The sequence below is a fragment of the Pogona vitticeps genome, chromosome 1 (genome assembly GCF_051106095.1).
Source record: "Pogona vitticeps strain Pit_001003342236 chromosome 1, PviZW2.1, whole genome shotgun sequence".
Classification (NCBI taxonomy): Eukaryota; Metazoa; Chordata; class Lepidosauria; order Squamata; family Agamidae; genus Pogona; species Pogona vitticeps.
In genome coordinates this window covers 302976875-302998769 of record NC_135783.1, presented here as the reverse complement: position 1 = coordinate 302998769, position 21895 = coordinate 302976875, and the positions used below count along the sequence as shown (strand labels likewise).

At 44.9% G+C, this 21895-nt stretch overlaps 1 pseudogene across 1 annotated transcript; it reads left to right on the top strand.

Annotated features, from left to right (window-relative positions):
* Positions 1–15555: 15555 nt before the first annotated feature.
* Positions 15556–21107, top strand: LOC140703182 (cytochrome P450 1B1 pseudogene; annotated as a pseudogene). The gene has a single exon (XR_013544163.1). The product of XR_013544163.1 is annotated as a cytochrome P450 1B1 pseudogene (transcript).
* The last annotated feature ends 788 nt before the right edge of the window (positions 21108–21895 follow it).

The following is a 21895-nucleotide window of genomic DNA, read 5'->3' as shown; positions in this document are numbered from 1 at the left end:
CATTTAGAATACTATACAAAAGTATACTAAAACAATTAAGCATTAATCAAGATTTAAAACAATTCTAAAAACTTTTTAAAAAATATATAAATTTCATACATAGGTATCACGGTAAAATGTCAGAAGATAACATCTCTCTCTTTTAAAAAGGTGGTTGTTGAATATTGATTTGTCAGGGATGGATGGCGGTGTGCCCCTTTACAGATCCTTTTGATGGACTTCAACAGTATCAGAGTGCCAGAAAAAGTGCCTAATTGGGTGGCTGTGGGTAATCAAGGCCATTGGCACGCCATAACCCAAGAGTGAGTGTGTCTGCAGGTCATACAGAGAGGAGGAGCTGTTGCTCTGGATAGCTGGATCGTAGCCAAAATGTTTCTGCAGGGCTCTGTTCTAAAATAAGATTAGTTTTTATTGTTGCTGTCTGGGATGATGTGATAGCATTTAATGCTTTACAACTTCAAACATTTTCTGGTGATTTCTCTCCCCTCTCCCCAACATTCCTGAGGAAGAAGGAAAGACTGTCGCATAATAAACTGACAGCCTGTGCTATCAACATGTCATTCACAGCTGTGTTGCCAAATTGAGCCCGTCTGTTACTCAAGTGTTGTTATTTCTGTTCTGTTGTATTTCTAACACATAATAATTGTGGCCCAAAGGAACATTTTGAAGATTTCTAAGAATTCCATATTGAGGGGAGGCCAGATTAGCTGATAGCCAAAAAAGAAGATGGTAGAAAATTAGATTTATGAAGTTTCATTTCCCTGTAACCCACCACCACCACTTTTAAAGAAACCTTTTCACAATTAAAATATTGTTTGAAATATGTGTCTTACTCCCCTTTTGCTTCAGATATGATTTTTATTAAGGACTTGGTGTTCTTCCAAACATTGTAAGGGGGTAGGTTACTGTTGGAATCTTCAAAATGTACCGAAATGAACTATGTCCGTAAGTGTTCATGAATTGAAACCTGCTTCACTGGATGGAAGTAGTTTCTAGTTCTCCAAATCAGAGTTTAGAGAAGTTACTTTTCAGGCTGCATCTCACAGAATATTCTTGATATTCGGGGAGGCACAGTCTAAAAAGATAACTTTTCCAAACATTTCCCCTTTAATCATATTCTGCAACAAATCTGCTAATCTTTAAAGTGCCCAAAGGATCTAGTTTTTGGTGCATACAATTTGGCTGGTGGGAGTGGGATTTCCCTACTCTTCTTCCCTATTGCTGTGCTGCAGCTCCCTCCTGAAACCAAAGAAGCAAAGAGAATTAGATCCACATTTAGTGCTGTGCCACTGACTTTGCCTCCTAACAGCAACTCCCCATGTGGCAGAGGAAGTTGGCTGAGGTTGGTTACCCAGCTGAATGAGTCAGGCTGTGGTGCAAGGCAACATAGGAAGCTACCTTACACTGAGGACAGAAACAGAGATTATTGGTGGTCCAGAGTTATTGCTGGAGGTATCTTAATATTAAAGTGAAGTGGTTGAAGCACTTTTTCCTTTTTTAAAAGTAGTTTTCAAAGGAACCCTGTGCTTAAGTCCTAAAGACCAATCAGAAAAGAAAGGAGATGAGAAAAGTTCCTTCTGGGACATGGGCACGCTCAGCTCTTATTTCCCCCATTTCTAATTGTGATCTACTGTATTTATCACGTCGGTTTCTGTGCCTCAATCAGACCACTGGTCTAACTCTCTACTGTTAACTCTGACTGGCAAGCCATTCTCCGGGGTTTTAGATATAATTCCTGTCCCTATCTGAAGATCTCTGATGGTCTTTCACTCAAGTACTGACCAGGAACAACCTGAATTGCCTTCTGAAATCAGGTGAGTTCATTTGTGTTCAGGGTGATGTAGAAAGTGATGGGATAAGTTTTTCTACCCAGTTTGGAAGGGTTCCACTCTCAGCCTGGATACTCATGTTTTGGTGATGGCCAGTAGTGCAATAGTGCTAACTTTGCACAGTTAGCACTATTGCACCAACTGCATCCATTCCTAAGGAGGTCTGAGCTGGCCACAGTAACACATGCCTTAGTTACACCCTGGCTGGATTACTGTAACACTCTCTATGTGCGGCTGCTTTTGGAAAGTGTTCAGAAACTTCAGCAGATCCAAAATGCTGCAGCAAGGTTGTTAACTGGGGGTGATTACAGGAATCACATACTCTCCCTGTTAGAGCAGCTCCACTGGCTGCTGATCTGTTTCTGGGTGCAATTCAAAGTGCTGGTTTTAATCTATAAAGCCCTAAATGTCCTGGGTTCTCCAAACAGTCTCAAGAACGGCACCTCCCTTTATGAGCTTGCTTGGATGTTAAGATCATCAGGAGAGGCCTTCCTCTCAGTCCCGACATCTTCACAGGCACAGGCCCTCTCTGTTGCTACTCCCAGACTTTGGAACTCCCTCCCACAAGAGGACAGGCAGGCCTCATCTTTGCTGTTCTTCTGCAGCAGTTGAAAACCGTCCTCTCTGGGCAAGCTTTCCCTTAGTGACTAGCTGCCTAAGTGGGGTGTTTTAAATGGATAGTTGTGCCTTGTTGCTTTTAAATGTGTTTTTAGTATTGGATTTGTTTACTGTTTTTAATGTATTTGTTCAATTCTTTTTAAATATTTATGTACCTACTGCTTTTGCTTTTAACTATTGTATTTTTAATGACGTATGTTGCCTTAAGTTCTTTTTTGAGAGGAAGGTGGGGTAAAAATATTTTAAACAAATACACATTTATAATAACCTAAAAACCACGCAGAGATCTACCACTGGATCCTGATCTAATTTCTGCCTGTTACTCCCTGAGAGACTCCTTTAAAGGGGTTTTCTAATGCAGTGGTTCTTAACCTTTGTTACTCGGATGCTTTTGAACTGCAACTCCCAGAAACCCCAGTCAGCACAGCTAATGGTGAAGGCTTCTGGGAGTTGCAGTCCAAAACTCCTGAGTAACCCAAGGTTAAGAACCAGTGTTCTAATGCATGGCAGAAAAGTAACGAGAGTGGTAAGGGTTTTGTGGGGGAAGTGTGAAAAAAATGAAATAAAAAGAATATAATATCTTGTCCCAGTGTTTGACAGTATTTTTCATTTCCAAGTAGCTCTTATCTTCTCAAATTATTTTTTCTATAGTATGGATTCCAAGTGTTAATGGATAACATCATAAAAGAAGACACAGAAATTCACTGGCAGGTCTTCCACTAAGTTGTAAAGAGTTACAGACTGGAAAACAGAAATACTAAAACAACAATAAAATAGAATACTAAGCAGAGTCTTCCTCCACTGACAAGTGGAGATACAATAGAAACAGATATAACAGCTCTAGGAAGTTTAAGAGGCCACCTGTCAAAAGCCACTACATTCACTAAATGTAGGCTTGAAGGAAGCTTTCTACTATTAATACTGTACTTAGATATAAAAGAAGTGGGGGAATACGCGTACTTTTGAACACTAGTTATTTGTGTACTGTAAATAAAGTTACTTTTTAATTTATGGTTAATGGTACTTGCTCAATGTCAGTGAGTTATAGCTACTTCTCTGACACTTGAAAGCAGTAATAGCTCCATTTTACTTTTCCAGGTTTTGTTTATGCATCTGTTGGCAACTGAGGCCTGAAGAAGTGGTTACCAAGGTGTGATGTCTCTTTGATCCTCTTATTGTTTGAGTATTTGGGGTGATTCCTAATGGAGGTTTCCTGGGATTGACAGTCAAAAGGCATTGGTGCATCTCTCCCATTTCTTTCTCTTTTACAGCTTTTTGGGGGGGGGGGGGTAGAAGAAGAAAAGATTGATGGTGCAGTGGGAAAAGTCAGAAAAATTACAAATGGAAGAGGATGACATCTAGACTGTGCGTAAAATTTTATGAATGAATCAATGGGATAATAAGACACCTTGTGGGAACTGTAGCGCAAAATTTGTGGAGAGTACCACTTCACGGAAAGTTACAAGAATGATTAGCATTGTGTTTAAAATTATATCAGCTTGGTCAAATGGTAACAGCTTGCTGTTCATCATCTGGAAATAGTAAAAGAGAGACACTTTTGGATATCAGCCATGGATTACAGTGAAGGATGATTTCTTCTTACAGCTGCAATTTTGAGGTCAGCATACAAATGCTTTCATTTTTTAAAAAACGTTTATTGTTATTATTTTTTTACTCTATATAAAAAGTATCAGATTAGAAATCATGTGGGTGTATCATACTGAAGAACATGATAAAGGGTGGAAATATGTGGGGTAATACTTAAGAAGTTTATTCTTTTTGCTGGCTATGTATACTGGATACAGATCTATTCAGGGGTAAGTTGGGTTGGGTTCAGTATGACTTCCATCCAGGCAACTATAAATAAAATTCCAATTCAGAATGCCTCTGAATTGAATGCTTCCCACCTGTGAAAGTGGTGGGACTGGGAAAAAGGCCTCCCCTGATGATCTTAACATCCATGCAGGCTCATAGAGGGAGATGCAGTCTTTTAGATAGCTTGGACCCAAGTCGTTTAGGGCTTTATAGGTTAAAACTGTACTTTGAATTGTGCCTGGAAACAGACTGGCAGCCAGTGGAACTGCCATAACAGGGAGGTTATGTGATCCCTGCGACCAGTCCCAGTTAGCAATCTGGTTGCTGCATTTTGGACCTGCTAAAGTGTCCAAACAAATTCCACAGACAGCCTCACGTAGAGCACCCTTCTGAACAAAGGTTTCCAATTCTTATTTGTTTCCCTTACTCCCAGCATTCATGTATAGACACCGGAGACTGGGTGATGTGTGGCCTGATTTCTTTTGTACATATTTACACAGATTATTATTGGGCCTCATTACAAGAGCTCAGTCTGTTCCTCTTGTTCTGCGTAAGCATTAATCACCCTTTATCGCTGAACTTCCATCTCTCTCCTCCTTCCAATTCAGTTTAAAGCCCTCCTGATGAAGTTATTCATGCTGCGGACAAACACAGTCTTTCCAGTCCCTGTGAGGTACAACTGATCACTTGCCAGCAGTCCATTTTCCAGGAAGTGTAGTCCATGGTCCCACCTTGGGTGCCACCATCATAGCCAGTCACTCACCAGGAGGACTTTCCTTTTCTACTCCTTGTCTGAGTACTGACAAGAAGATTATCTGAGCCCCCAAATCCTTGAGTTTCCATTCCAGAGCTTCCAAGTCTGGTGTGATTTCTTCTTTGTAGCTCCTTTTGGTTGTGTCAGTACAGCAGTAAGGTACAGATTAGATTAGGCATCCTTCAGTCTCAAGAGACTATGGTAATGTGCTCGGAATAGAGGACTTGGAGCAGCATCTAGTGTGGCTGAGAAGGCCAATTTGAGAGTCACAATCCCTTCCACACTGAAGACAAATACAATCTGTCCCCTGTCCAGCTCCCTGATTTTGCTGCTTTCGGGACTGCCTCTTTGCCTCGGTCTGCTGGACAAGCGTCTCTTCAAAATGGGAGAGGCCATGATGCACCGCCTGCCTCCAGGCTGAATGCTCAGATGTCAAGGTTTCCCCTTGCACAACAATAAGATTACAAACAGTTAAGTACAACAATCCATTTTAAAAACCAACTCAGGCAGCCAGTAATGAAGGAAAAGCTTGCCTGGAGACAAGTCTTTGCCTGCTTGTGGAAAGAGACCAAAGATGGGGCCAACTTAGCTTCCTGTGGGAGGGAGTTCCAAAGTCTTGGAGCAGCAAGAGACAAAGTCCTCTTCCGTGTCCCCACCAAAGGCTGTTTGGAGGTACAAAGAACACTGGTATAATGTACAAGGTTTATGCATTTTCTGCTCATTTGCATGTTATGCAAAGTCTATGCATAGACTTAGCATGATATACCAAGTCTGTGTACTTACTGCTTATTGGCATGATCTACCAGGTCTATGCATTAAAATAGTGTGCTCATAAAATTCTCCTTTTCTCAGAGGAGAATATCTTATCTGCCAATATTGATTAAGTCTTGGAGCCAGAACTGTGGGAGTTGTTCTTTTTCCCCAAACTTTTTTACCTCTCATGCTGAATTTTCGCACTCAATGGACTTCATTCAATAGCATGAGTTAATTTATCTCATTGAATATTATAGACTGCAATAGAAAGTTTTGAGTAAAAATCAGCAATGTGGCATGTCACGCCACTGAATTGAGTCCACTGTGTGATATTCACTTTGTGGACAAGACTGACTGCATTATTGTAAGGATGATGTTTTGTGTTTAGTATTAAAATTCTTTTCTTGTATCTTTTATACATTCTAATTCAGGGCTTGGCAGATCCAAGGAGCCAGGGCTCATAAAATTTCTGCTGCTCGCTCCTAATATTTTTGACAGAGAACTCTATGGAGGACTATTTCTTTGGCTCCTAAAACCAACCAGGCTGGCTCCTCCCAGAGTCTACAAATATTTGTAAAGTTCTGTATGAAGTAATATATCTTCGAACTAAATAATAGTAACCCTTATAGAATGCCTTCTATATATTTATAGTGACAATGCTTTCTTGCATATGTTTACTACACTTACTGATTCTAGATAGAAATATGGTACCACTTTCCAAAATATACAAGTCTGGAGCTCTTAAATGGAAAGAAAGGCATAAAATGGAACAGGAAAAGAAGGCAGCCGTAGTGCAGGCTACCTAGCTTTTTTTTGGGGGGGGGGGATTAAAAGTAAGACTGTGCCATCAACATCCCATGATGGAAACTTTTCAGAGAAAAGAGATGGTGATGCTAAAGAGATTATTGTGAACATTACCAACACAGATGAAGATAACATTCCTGAATGTGAAAAAGATTCAATACTATGTGAATGTGAGGCAACAGAAGGTGATTGGACTGAGGAGAATAACACAACAGTAGCTGAAGATGACATTCTCACAGTTGTACAAGATAAGGAAGACGTCAATATATTTATTTATTGATTGATTTATGAGATTTCTATCTTGCCCATCTAGACCAAAGGTCTACTCTGGGCGGTTTACAAATTTAAAAACAATAAAAACAAAAAGCATATAAATCCAAGATGGGAAAAGTATAAGAAATTAAGATATGGCAGGAGGGAAAGCCTGCCCAAATAGCCAGGTTTTAAATTTGCTCTTGAAAACTCCCAGAGAAGGAGCCAGGCGGATCTCCACTGGCAAGTTGTTCCAAAGGCGAGGGGCCACTGCTGAGAAGGACCACTTCCTCATTCTTTTCTTCCGGACCTCTGTGAAGGAGAGAAAGGGAGTGAGCCGTCCTCCACAGTCAAAGGAGCGGAAGGAGGAGCAGAATGTGTGGAAGAGATACTAGTGGAGGTTGAGCAGGATGACAGGGAAGTACAACAGCCTAGAAAAGTGTGTTTGGCTGACGATAGAGGGGAGGAGCTAGATTTGATTATTTGGGAAGATATAACAGGGGACGAAAAGGCGGGAAGCTTCAGAGTGGTGAGAAGAGAGGCAGCTGATAAAAAGGATAGATCTGTGCAGACAGAATGGAGCATGGGCCAGGAGAGTTTCCTCAAGCTGCTTAAAGAATTTCCCAATCTGCAAGTAGATGGAGGATTGCTGCCGGGACCTCCTGATTTCCTCACGCGCAGGCAAGAGGTAGATCCCTTGGAATGGACTGTGGTGGTTTATCCCTGCAATCAGCGTGGGGGGAGGAGGGTGATCCATCCCAGTCCTTCTTTACTCCAGAACCAGCGGGAGGGGGACTGGGCGAGACACCCCTGTTGTGGGACAGTTTGCGCGGTCAGAACCACACCGATTCGGCCTATGACAGACCGGGAGCTATTTGGGCCAGCCCCCCAGTAAGAAGAAAAGACAAAGAAATGACTACACGAGTTCGAAGTTATAAGTTGTTACCAAAGTTGAGTTTAATGGATCCTTTTGAGCCCACCGAGTTGAGTCTGTTTACCAATAAAACAGATTCTGTTAGAAAAGAAGAAGAGCCTCCTGTCCTTTTTCCCGCGCTGTCAACGGAACCGCCCCCAGCAGAACCAACCCGTATATACAACCTCCCTCGCTGTTAGGCTCCTCAGTTGCCTGGCCTGGATGGAATGAGTGACTCCGGCCAAACTGGGTGGGAGGAGGTGTTCGGCCAGGTATCGAGGTCCTAAACAGTTTAGGGTTTTATATGTAATTGTAAGAACCTTGAAATCAACATGGAAATGAATGGGCAGCCAATGCAAGATGACTAGAATGAGGGAAATATGGTGGTACCTTTTCACCCCAGTAAGATGTCTGGCCACCGCATTCTCCACCATATGGAGTTTCCGCATCAGTCTCCAGGCAGCACTCAAGGGATGAAACAGCATCCACTGTTGTTGGAAAAAAAGGAGATGTAGAGCTATGTATCATCAGCGTACTGATGACAAGAAGCCCGATATCCCCTGATTACCCCTCCCAATGGCCTCATATAGATGTTAAACAGCATTGGAAAGATAATTGAGCCCTATAGAACCCCAAAATTGAGACTTCACAGGGCCGAGAAACTCTCTCCAATGTGCACTTTCTGGGGACAGTCCTCCAAGAAGGAACTGAGCCAGGCAAGAGCCAGGCCACCAATTCCCAACTCAGGGAGCCTCCCCAGGAGGATACAGTGGTCAACGGTGTCAAAGGAAGCTGAGATATCAAGGAGGACCAGCAGAGACATTTAGCCCCTGTCAGCCTCCCTTAATAGGTCATCAAACAGGGTGACCAATGCTGTTTCCATGCCATAGTGCAGCCTGAAGCTGGACTGGAACGGATCCAGGGAATTGGTTTCATCCGGAAGAGGCTGCAACTGATCAGCCACCACCCTCTCAACTAGCAGTGTCCATCATATCTGACATTACAGGCTGAAAGTAGTTAAATCTCATTGGGCAAGCACGATGTATATATCATGTACTGATCCTGCCTTATGGCCTAAACAGAAGAACTTGTTGCAGGTATACTGGTGTCCATGGGGTCCTACTCTGTGCCAGAATTTGACAGGAAATTACAGTGCTTGTGAGAGGTAAAATCCTGCTGGTACTAAGTGTTCTCTTACAAAAGATATGTTGGAATGTTCCATGCAGAACAGACAGACTGTTAAAAGAGATTATATCATATATTCTCCAAGGAAATATTTATTGCTTTCAATGTCTCCTTTTTGCTACATCAAAAACAACATTTTCTGACACTGGATTCTGTGATTGGAAACATCCATCACCCAAAAATTGGCTTTTTGAATGACTTGGCTTTCATATTAGTTCAAAAATTAAGAAAGCATGCATTTACTCTACAACAAGCTTATCAGGATGAATTGAAAAACAGAGATAGAGATAAAGTTGTTTTCCAGAATTTACTACAATGCTGCCTTCCCAGCAGCAAAGAGGATAAAGATTATCCAAACAGTACATACTGAAGAAAATTCTTGCAAGAAATAAACATAATCTCAGTATACCCAAATGTGGATACAGCCTTTTGTCTTTATCTGACATTGCATGTCTCTGTGGCTGAAGGAGATTGTTCCTTTTCAAAACTAAAGCTTATAAGATCAGTGTTAGGCTCTTCAGTGGGAGAACAACAGTTTAAAAGATTAACAATAATGTCACTTGAGAGTGCCATTTTGAAGCAAACTGTTCTTGAAGACATCATTGGAAAATGTGCAAAACAGAAAGCAAGAAAAAAAGTTCTTTTTGTTTTGAACCTCATAATACTGCCTTTAACCTATTTGTAGTAAGAGCAGTCCTACCAAAATCAATCCTTCCTGTATCTTATGCAGTGCACTTATCTGCATGATTTATCCAGATTGCCTAGATTCAGTATACTATCATACCCCTGTTGGATCCCCAATTACATTTTGAGCAGCAAACTACCATATCCAAAGTGTTTATTTGGGCACCATTAATAGGAAGTAGCACTTTGACCCTTTGGCACCAAGACTCTTATTTTTATTGCAGGTTTTCTTTGGATGTGCTTTTTGTTTTCTAGTACTGAAGGCTTGCTTATGGTCATATAGTAGACTTTTTTTTCATTGTTATGTTGTTTGTTCACCTAAGCGTTGTTCACTTATTTGCTGCTACATAGATTACCTTAGCAAGTCAGTCTTATTCATGTTATATTACATTGTTCATGTTGTGCGACCTATTTACGTGGGTGGCGAGAGAGAGGGAGGAAGTCCTCCCCGTGCTATTATGTTTTTTGCCCTGGGCCCGCCAGAGCCTTGAATAAGCCCTGATGAGGACCACCACTACCACCACTACTACAACCCTGTTTCCCTGAGAATAAGCCCTAGTATGATTTTTCAGGATGCTCCTAATGTAAGTCCTACCTCAAAAATAAGCCCCAGTTGAGTGAAACCCCCAGCTCCACTGTTGTGCAGCAACCGGAAGATGACATGACTGTATTTGAATAAATGTAGATTGCTGTACATGAAAAAAAAATAAAGCATCCCCTGAAAATAAGCCCTAATGCATTTTTGGAACAAAAATTAATATAAGACCCTGTCTTATTTTCAGGGAAACACAGTACTACTGCTGCTGTTGTAAGTAGTACAGGAGGAAAAATGACAGTGTGTCAATTTGCACTTCCGATTTTAAGTATGATTTCATTGATTTTACAACTTGTATTTTACTTCAATCAAGTAACTGAATTACACTATAAAATAATTAATTTATTACTTATCATTGTTGGAGCTTTTACAAACCTTGCATGCTTCCTGTGATTTGAATGACTGGGAAGGACTTTCCTAGGCTGGGGTGATTGTCAATCTACTAATCATCCCCACTTCCCTCTGAATTAAAAGGGAGATCCACCTCTTTGCTAAGTGTACTTTTCCCCTCTCTTTAGTCTGTTGGACGTCAATCATTTGTTTTGTTTGCTATTGATCTGTCACAACTGTAAGTTATGAAACATTATTTCTTTCTCCTACAAAAGCCCCAGAATGAGTTATTGAGACCATAAGTGCCAGTTAATAAGAAAGGAGTAGGACTATCTGGGGAACTTGTAGTAGACATTGTCTAGAGGGGTGGGGTAAAAATCTAAAAATTAAATAAATAAATATTCTCCTCTGTGAGTCTGTGTACTTCTGCTGTGTAGCAAAAAGAATTTTAAGCAGGAATTCAAAACTCTGCAACAGTTATGATCTACAGCACCTGGCTGGAGTCTTCACTGTCCCCAGAGCTTAGAAAAGTCTCTGTAACTCTCTGTGACTCTCAATCAGCACAGCCATTGATCCTGTCAGCTGAGGAATTCTGAGCATTCTGTAGTTCAAAAAAGTAACTATTTCAAACATCAAAAATTTCTGGCCCCACCTTTTAATCAGCAAGTGTTCACTGAGGATGTCACCACAAGGGGCTGTATCAGAAATATCATGAAATTATCACTGTAGACCTCTTCCTTCACCTCAGCTCTGCTAATGACAGCAACAACAGCTAAAATAAATTGCATACTGTAATACGTAAGGCTGGCAGTGGCATGCACATTCATGGACAAGTTTACATCTGAGAGCAGCAAGATGAAAGAACTGCAGCCTCTCATTTTGAAATGGGTTGCAGTCTACCACTATCCAGCTTCCAAGCCCAATTTGTCATTAAGTTCCAGACAAAAGTTTGGAAGAAAACACTTCACTTGTAGATTTCAATGCATTAAACCTTCCATCTGTTTCAAATTTCCTCCAGGTTGTAGACATTAGAGTCCTTCTGTGCAACTCATCTGTGGCTGACTCCCTGTTCTGGTAGACTTAATTTGTGGCCATGTTTTGGTAACACCATAACTAGTGAACAAAATAGCTGGCAAAGATCACAAATACAATACATGACAGACAAAAAAAAATCTGGTTGTAGACATTAAAATCATGGCTCGAGATAACGCAGAAATTATACTATAGACACATAATATAGCTGGAATCCAAGTGAGACTATATATATTGCACCTAAAGATCAAATTCTGGTTTGTTTCAACTTTCTTCTGAACCGAAACCTAGTGTTTCTGGGTTACAGATACACTTCCAACAAGTTTTTTAAAAGTTGTAAACCCGTTCCAAAGCACTCTCCTCCACATATGGGCAGAAGTAAGATGCCAGGCAGATTATTTAATCAACATTCACGTTGCTGATAAGTAATTCAGTCAAAGCAGGTTTTGTTCAGCCAATTAAACCAACGTAGTGAGTTCGATTTCATGGTACACTACTCTTGTTTGTTCAGTCGTTTAGTCGTGTCCGACTCTTCGTGACCCCATGGACCAGAGCACGCCAGGCTCTCCTATCCTCCACCGCCTCCCGGAGTTGTGTCAAATTCATGTTGGTTGCTTCGATGACACTGTCCAACCATCTCATCCTCAGTCGTCCCCTTCTCCTCTTGCCTTCACACTTTCCCAACATCAAAGTCTTTTCCAAGGAGTCTTCTCTTCTCATGAGATGGCCAAAGTACTGGAGCCTCAGCTTCAGGATCTGTCCTTCCAATGAGCACTCGGGGTTGATTTCCTTTAGAATTGATAGGTTTGTTCTCTTTGCAGTCCAGGGAACTCTCAAGAGTCTCCTCCAGCACCACAATTCAAAGGCATCAATTCTTCGGCGGTTAGCTTTCTTTATGGTCCAGCTCTCACTTCCATACAACACTACAGGAAAAACCATAGCGTTGACTATTCGGACTTTTGTTGGCAAGGTGATGTCTCTGCTTTTTAAGATGCTGTCAAGGTTTGTCATTGCTTTCCTCCCAAGAAGCAGGTGTGTTTTAATTTCGGGGCTGCTGTCTCCATCTGCAGTGATCATGGAGCCCAAGAAAGTAAAATCTGTCACTGCCTCCATATCTTCCCCTTCTATTTCCCAGGAGGTGATGGGACCAGTGGCCATGATCTTAGTTTTTTTGATGTTGAGTTTCAGACCGTTTTTTGCACTCTCGTCTTTCACCCTCATTACAAGGTTCTTTAGTTCCTCCTCACTTTCCGCCATCAGAGTGGTATCATCTGCATATCGGAGGTTGCTGATATTTCTTCCTGCAATCTTAATTCCAGCTTGGGATTCCTCCAGTCCAGCCTTCCGCATGATGTATTCTGCATATAAGTTAAATAAGCAGGGTGACAGTATACAGCCTTGTCGTACTCCTTTCCCAATTTTGAACCAATCCGTTGTTCCATATCCAGTTCTAACTGTTGCTTCCTGTCCCACATATAGGTTTCTCAGGAGATGGATAAGGTGGTCAGGCACTCCCATTTCTTTTAGGACTTGCCATAATTTGCTGTGGTCCACACAGTCAAAGGCTTTTGCATAGTCAATGAAGCAGAAGTAGATGTTTTTCTGGAACTCTCTGGCTTTCTCCATAATCCAGCACATGTTGGCAATTTGGTCTCTAGTTCCTCTGCCCCTTCGGAATCCCGCTTGTACTTCTGGGAGTTCTCGGTCCACATACTGCTGAAGCCTACCTTGTATGATTTTGAGCATAACCTTGCTGGCGTGTGAGATGAGTGCAATTGTCCGGTAGTTGGAGCATTCTTTGGCACTGCCCTTCTTTGGTATTGGGATGTAGACTGATCTGTTCCAGTCCTCTGGCCACTGTTGAGTTTTCCAAACTTTTTGGCATATTGAATGTAGCACCTTAACAGCATCATCCTTTAAGATTTTAAATAGTTCAACTGGGATGCCATCACCTCCACTGGCCTTGTTGTTAGCCAGGCTTTCTAAGGCCCACTTGACCTCACTCTCCAGGATGTCTGGCTCAAGGTCAGCAACTATATTGTCTGGGTTGTCTGGGATATCCAAAACTTTCTGTGTATTCTTGCCACCTCTTCTTGATGTCTTCTGCTTCTGTGAGGTCCCTTCCATTTTTGTCTTTTATCATGTCCATCTTTGCACAAAATTTTCCTCTAATATCTCCAGTTTTCCTGAACAGATCTCTGGTTTTTCCTTTTCTGTTATTTTCCTCTATTTCTTTGCATTGTTCATTTAAGAAGGCCCTCTTGTCTCTCCTTGCTATTCTTTGGAAGTCTGCATTCAATTTTCTGTAACTTTCCCTATCTCCCCTGCATTTTGTTTCCCTTCTCTTTTCTGCTATTTGTAAGTCCTCGTTGGACAGCCACTTTGCTTTCTTGCATTTCCTTTTCTTTGGGATGGTTTTTGTTGCTACCTCCTGTACAATGTTACTCTAAACTGATCACAAATGGAAAAAGGATGGTGCCTCTGGAAAAAAAGAAAATTGATTTAGGAAAGGTGTATCATTAGCACAAGAGCAGTAAGGGGATGCTTCCCCCTTTACCCTTGTGCAATTTCTCCATCCCACAGCTTTCCCAAGTGTCCCGAAAGCTGGGGGATGGGTAGCTTAAAGTGACCAAAGAACAAAATTGTGGGTTGGAAAGAGTGGAGTACTCACTGCCATATGACACTATTTATAAATGCCCCCAGTGCTATTTTTCTTTTTTGAAAAGGTATACAGTATTTGCACATACTGTTTATACCTCTGTTGAGTACCTGCAGAGGTACAACAGGAGTGACATTACCAGCAGTGAAAAATCTCTGCTAATTAAAGAGTGTTTGCTTTGATTTTTGGTAGTGCACACCTTTGTGTCATCCCATACAATTTGTGTGCAACAGAAAATGGAAGAAGAAACTCTTTAATTGCCAGGGAAACTAAGCAACAGGATCCTGGCCAATGCATTGGTGGGTGGATTAGGAGGAGCAGGTGAAGTAGGAAGAAATATTCTGATAAGTATTGAGATCCTAAATCATTAAGGGCTTTATAGGTCATAACAAAAGAATCTCTATGCACCAGATGCTTGTCTGCCCAACTTTACTTTGGCTCTAGTGGGCATTGAAACCTCATCTTTAACTTTTCCACTGAAGTCACTGCTCTCTTGCCTTGCCTTGCCTTACCCTTGGCTTCCAAATAAATAAACTCTGTTACGAAGGAAGGCACAAGAGGTACAGCAGTTTTTTTCAATGGGATTTCCAGTGTATTTCAACCCCAGCTCTTTTCCAAAATTTGGAAATGTTACTTTTTCTGGACTACAGTACTCGGCATACCATGGCAAGTGGTCAGGTTGGCTGGAGAATTCTGAAAGCTGTGGTACAAATAAAAATTATTCCAAATGCAGAGTAACCCCCACCCCTTTCTCACACCTTTTCTTTATGGAGTTACATCACCTTCCCCTTTTTAAGCTATACAGTTACAAACTGTCCTGCTTAGAAGCAAAGGATCAGCCCACTAAAAAGACCACATTATTATGACTAAGATGTCAAGTGAAAGCAATAAACCCTAATGGGTCTTCCCCATTTGGGGGGGGGGGTGTTAGCAGCGCAAGGAACTGTAGTAGAGAGCCACCTTCTCTCTCTCTCTCTCTCTCACACACACACACACACAGGTCTGGCAGTCTCTTGAGGAAATCTGATGACAACGCAGGATGAACGCAAGGACGATGAACTCCCCAGCCACCCACCCCCGCCCCGCACCTCTGGCGGGAGTTTCCCTGCTCGACGCGCTCCATCCTGGGCCTCCTCTCCTGAGTCACCCACCCTGGGCAGGCAGCTCGTCTCCAGTCACGAAAGGAGCAGCCCTTCCGAGGCAGTCCAAGGTGCCTCCTGGCAAAGGCCGGTCGCTCTCACATTCTTCCCGCCACCGCCACCGCCCCCTTCCCCCGCGTCCCATCCCGTCCTCCAGCTCCTGCTGTGGGGATCAGGCTGTCTTTGGCAGAGGAAGGACCTTGGAAAGTTGCACACATTCCTGGTGCGAGGGATCAATCTGCTATTTCAATTCTCTCTAGGAGGAAGGCACGGCATGGCTGTGCGCGGTGCGTGTGGAGACTCCGGACCACCACAAGGGGGAAGGGGGGGGAAGGGAGGAGGGAAGCTCGGCCCCCTTCCCAGACGGCCTATAAAGCCCGGGCGGGCATCCTCCGAACTCCTCAGAGCAGACCCGGCAGGCATTTGCGAAAGGAAGGCCAGGGCACTTGGGGACAGAAGGAGGGGGAAGCCGGGCTCCCGCTCCCAGGTGCCCCCCGTCAGGGCTCGGGTCTCTATCCCAACACAGGGGGCTCTTGCCGCCGCTGCCCCCCGCCCGCTCGCCCCCCAACAGGCAGCCTGGCCACCCAGCCATGGGGGAAGGTCGAGGCCACCCCGAGGGCGAGCCCGGCGGCGCCCTGCCCAGGAGCGCCGTCCAGGCGGCGCTGCTGGCGCTCTGCGCCCTCCTGCTCTACCTGTGGGCCGCCAAGAGGGGGCCGCGCCCGCGGGGCAAACGCCTCCCGGGCCCGCCTGGCTGGCCGCTGCTGGGCAACGTGCTCCAGCTGGGCCGCCTGCCGCACCTCACCTTCTGCGCCTTGGCGCGGCGCTACGGGGACGTCTTCCAGCTGCGCCTGGGCCGGCGCGCCGTGGTGGTGCTGAACGGCGAGGCGGCGATCCGGCAGGCGCTGGTGCAGCAGGGCGGGCCCTTCGCCGGCCGGCCCGACTTCCCTTCCTTCCACCTGGTGTCCGGGGGCAAGAGCATGGCCTTCGGGCGCTACACGGAGCGCTGGCGGGCCCAGCGGCGCGTCGCCCACGCCACGCTTCGCGCCTTCTCGACCGCCAACACGCCCAGCAAGCGCCTCTTCGAGCAGCACGTGGCGGCCGAGGCGCAGGAGCTCATCGACGGGCTGGCGCGGCTGAGCGCCGGCGGCGCCTACGCCGACCCGGGGCCGCTGCTCACGGTGGCCAACGCCAACGTCATGTGCGCCCTCTGCTTCGGGCAGCGCTACAGCCACGGCGACGGCGAGTTCCGCGCCCTCCTGGGCAGGAACGACCGCTTCGGGCAGACGGTGGCCTCGGGCAGCCTGGTGGACGTCCTGCCCTGGTTGCAGGCCTTCCCCAACCCGGTGCGCAGCGTCTTCCGCGACTTCCAGGCGCTCAACCGGGAAATGCACGACTTTGTGCGGGGCAAGGTGGCCCAGCACCGGCGCACCTTCCGGCTCGGGGAGCCCCCGCGGCACATCAGCGACGCCATCCTGGACTGCATGGAGCACGGCCCCGGCGCGCAGCAGGGCCTGGTGGGCGACTACGTCGAGGGCACGCTGTCCGATCTCTTCGGGGCCGGCCAGGACACCACTTCCACCGCCTTGAGCTGGGTGCTGCTGCTGCTCCTCAAACACACGCGGCTCCGCCGGCAGCTGCAGGAAGACCTGGACCGGGTGGTAGGTCGGAACCGGCTTCCGACGGCTGACGACCGGCCCTCGCTGCCCCGCCTGGAAGCGTTCCTCTACGAGACGCTTCGTTACAGCAGCTTCGTGCCTTTCACCATCCCGCACGCCACCACCTCCGACGTGCTGCTGGACGGTTTCCACATCTCGGAGGGCACCGTCGTCTTCGTCAACCAGTGGTCGGTCAACCACGACCCGCTCCGCTGGAAAGACCCGCACGTGTTCGAGCCGGCCCGCTTCCTGGACGCCCGGCAGGAGGCGTTCGACGCCGACCTCGCCCGCCAGGTGATGATCTTCTCGCTGGGCAAGCGGCGCTGCATCGGGGAGCAGGTGGCCAAGCTGCAGCTCTTCCTCTTCAGCGCCATCCTCCTGCACCAGTGCGACCTGGAAGCCAACCCGGCCGATGAGGTCACCATGGACTGCCAGCACGGACTGGTGCTCCGGCCCCGGCGCTACACCCTCGCCGTGAGGAGGCGAGGCGAGGCCCGGAGCCGGGAGGACGGCCAAGCGGCCGCTGCGAGTCCCTCTTAGCTCGGGCGCAGCCCCGCGGATCGAGCGCTTCTCCGGTTCCCGGGGAGGGGGGCGCTCCGGAGGCGAACTGCTTTGAGTGGATGCCGGGGCTGGCGATAGAGGGACGGGATGTTTTGTCCTGTGTGGTGGATCCAGCTTTTGCTAGCGCCCGAAAAACGGCTGCTTGCCCCGCAGCATTTGCGCTCCGCGGGAGACGTTCTCTCCTACTTCTTTCAGGGGCAAACTACTGTTTCAGGGGAGGTGGGGTTTTTTTTGGGGGGGCAGAAAGAAAAGTCAGTTTGCCGCTTATTTGACTGGCCCATTTCTCGATAGATCTGTGCAATGGCAGCAGTCACCAGCCAAACTCTTCCTTCCTAGAGAGGCTGAAAGTGGGATCCTGGTGGTTGAAATAAGAGACCGTGAGTATTCGAGCAGAGATGTGCAGAGAGAAGGATCTCACTGCGAGTGTGAAGTTCTGAGTGCAGTAAAAATGCCTCTGAAATAGAAGAGATATTCTACACCCTTATTTGCTGCCTTGAAAAGGCTTCCTTCCTCATCACTTTCCTTTCTCGTCACTTCTTAGTACAGGTACTGCTAGAAAGCAGTTCTTGGGAGAAAACAGCATGCAGGCTATCTCTACATTATGGAGGTGATGGTGATGTATTCGTGGTGTGTTCATGAGCTGAGAAGTCACAGCTGACAGCAGCTGCCCAGCACAAATGTAACATGTGTTTATGTAGTAAAACAAGGGGCAGATCATGTGGCTCTCTGGGTACTGGACTACAGTTCCCATCAGCCCAGCCATTTATGAGGGATAAGGGTAGTTCAATAGCATCTAAAGGGCTTTGCAGCGCCCCTCATTGCAATAGATAGCACATGGGCAAAGTAATTACACGGGGCAGCTTGCTTACAGTTTTGAAGCAGCCTTACCTTTGCTCACCAAGAGAAAGAGGTTGAAGCAATTCCTCCATGCAGTCATTTTCCCTGCCAAAAGGTAACATTCTGGTCCCTAGCTTTCTGTGCCAAATCAAAAGCGATAATTGGATGTAGAAAGATGAGCAAGGGACAGATGTGTTAATAGATGAGAATGGAGAAGAGGGACAAGCACCCTCTATATTTACCTTCTTCTGTCTTTGTCAAGGGAGGCTTTCTGAGATGAGGAAAGTCTTTCATTCAGGTTATCTCTCTACATCATCTAGAACTCTGCTTTCACTAGTTTCTTAACTGTACGAGGCATTTAAGGGAGCAACTGCTTCCCTCCTGGACAGCCATTCTCCAGCTTATTAACAGAGGAACAGCAGGACTAGCTTTTTCTATCTCACAGGTTTTAAGAGCTTGGAAAAGGCACTTATATGAACAATAACTCTCAGAACCCTTCAGTTGGAAAGGCTGGCCAGAATCCTATTGCCAATTTTTGCTTGTGTAACAAAAATAGCCTAAGTCTTGATAGTTTATTAACACTGATTAAGAAGATGCTGGTTGAGTTCCTTGTCATACATCCAGTCACACATACACCCAGGAATGCAACCAACACCTCCTTAATGAGCAGTGGTTTGTTGCCAAGATTTTTCTTACACAAGTGTAAATCAGCAGTAATATTCTGGTCATTTTGTAAAATTCCTGAAGAAAGTTAATATGTACCATTAACCTGAAAAGTCTAGGATAATTCTCTTCAATTATTCAACTATCGTTGTTAGCCACGGTAGCCGGGGTAAGAACCCTCTCCGGCCAGACAGCTGTGTCAGCTAAGCTAAGCAGTGGAATGGCTAAAGAATAAGAGACATGCTTGTTCCTTTCCCCTATCAGCTGCTTTTCTGGTAAAACTCCCATAACCAACTTGCTGACATCTACATACAGCATGTCTGGAACCTGGGCAACCCCAGGGAAACTGCAGACAAAAAATGGCAGGGAAAGGACTAGGTCAGTGATGGTGAACCTTTTTGATCACGAGTGCCCCCCCCCAAAAAAACCCTACAACCCAGCGGGTGGCAGCAGTGGCAGAAGTGGAAGTGGCGGCAGCGGAAGAGGGAATCCCGGGCATGGAGGTGCCACCAGATCCCACTCTGAATCCACCTCCAATCCTGCCCAACTCTGCCACTGCCTATAGCTCAGCCAATCTGCCACTGCCAGCTGCTGTGGATCCTGGCCCGCCACCTATTGGGGCGCTAACACCACGGCTGCAGCTGCCTCCTCAGGTTTGGCTGCTGGCGGTAGCAATCCAGTGACTTATAGCTCAGGTGCCGACAGAGAGGGCTCTGTGTGCCAGCTGTGGCACACGTGCCATAAGTTTGCCATCGCTGGACTAGGTGATTCTTTGCTGTTCCAGATCAACCCCAGTTGAAGCCATTCTTCCATAGAAAACCACCAATCTTTTTCTGCTGACTGATCCCCCCTGCTGCATTTTGACAAAAACTTCTGCAGAGCCCATTATTATCCAGATGCCAACAATGGTCTGTTCCTACTGTTCCTAATAATTTTGTTGCAAATTAAAGAAGAAATGCAAATATACAAAACACTTGGACAGCATGTTTTTGGCACTGATGTATGAGTGAATCTGGCCTTTTAAAAAAAATTATCAATCAGTGGAATCTACCTTGAAATTCAAGTTTATATTACCAGCTGTTTAATAAATGTTACTAGATGGTTAATTAAAACTTGAATTCAGAACATTATACTTTAAAATGGAGCCTGTTTGCTAGGAAATGAAGAAAACACCGCTTCTCTCATTTTTTTGATTTCTTACATGAAAAAGTTGTATAGCTGTGGCAATCAGTACTCAAGAACAGCTTCTGTAGAGGAACTCTGTGGACAGTAGAGCTGTTTCAGTAAGAAGTACGAGATGTAGAACTGAAGTTTATTAGAGCAAAGTTGCCCTCCTTTGTGTTTTTCAACTGTGGCTTCCTTCCCCTCTTATCCATGGGTATGGATGATGACATTGCAGTCCATCAACATATGGAGGACCAAGTATTCCCCAGTCTTTGACTTTAGGGATGTATGTATATGGGGTCAGCAGGGATGGTGGGAACTGTATTCCAAAACATCTAGAGGCCACGCCGTTGTCTACCTATGCTTAACATTTCATACATGGTAGGAAGAATAAAAAGCTGCATCAGCTTTTTCATGGCATATACAATTGGCCTGGGAAGATCACAGAAGTAACGTTGGATCTATGCTTTTCAAAACCTGCTTTCACTATCACAGTGATGCTGACCAAACTGCACTTTATATTGCACCATAGTCTTTCTCAGTGTAAGTCAAATATACCTGCCTGCTTGCTGTTTGCTAAAACTTGGAAGAAGTTAAGTTGTGCACCAAGATCCTCCCTGCACAGTTCTTGTGCCTGATAATCCAAAACGTAATAGAGGGTGAGGGTCTGTGTTTTAGTCTGAACAATATTGCATATACTGGAAACCACCACTGGGCATTCATTTTCTTATTCTCAACTTAAGGAGGTGACTGTTTTCATATGTGGTGTTTTTTGGTCTTCTTTTCTAATAACACTCATATTATGTCTACATAATGCTTTCAAAATTGTGACTCTGTCCTCTCTGAATAAAGATTTTTTTCCACATCTGTTTGCATTAATGCGCATGCCCCCTGGTCAGATGGGTGGTGTATTAAATATATAAATACATATATATTCACTTTGACTGCTGGGGTTTCTGTACTTTGAGAATAGCTCTAGTGAAAGGGTGGGCAATTTCAGGAGGGCTAAAGGGTATTTTTCACATTTGCTAATAGCAAATGAGAACTAAACTTCCAGAGGAAAAGGGCTAAAGGGAGAGGGCATGGGCAAACAGGCTAAATTGCATATTAGCAACTTTTTAAAATTGTTTTCAGTTTCTTGAAAAGGTCTCTGCAATGACTTAACTGAATAATAAAGTTAACTTAAAATATTTTTTAACTGAGAAAGCTCCCTCATACTCATTAATGGCCAGTCAATTTTAGATGGCAGAGATGCGGGGGGGGGGATGGTACATGGTTAAACTGCCCCTCCAAACAAAAACAAAAACAAAACAAAAAAACCAAAACACCAACCAACAAAAACAACTATTCTGTGGAAAAAGACAATTAAATTTGAGGGAGGGGGGATACTCTCCATGCTTCCCATGGGCTACATATAAACCTCTTCTCTAATAAAACACAATTCTTTATCTGTCTGCCTTTCCTGTTAGATTTTTTTTTTTTAAAAATGGGATTCAGATTTGGGACATTAGAACTCGAAAGTCACACATGTACTTAGTTATTTTTCACAAGCCTTGCTCTCTGGGCCTTCCTTCTCTTTATGTAAAATGGAGATGGCCACCTATGAACATGTACATAAACCAGACCCTAAATCATTTGTTTAATACGGGTATT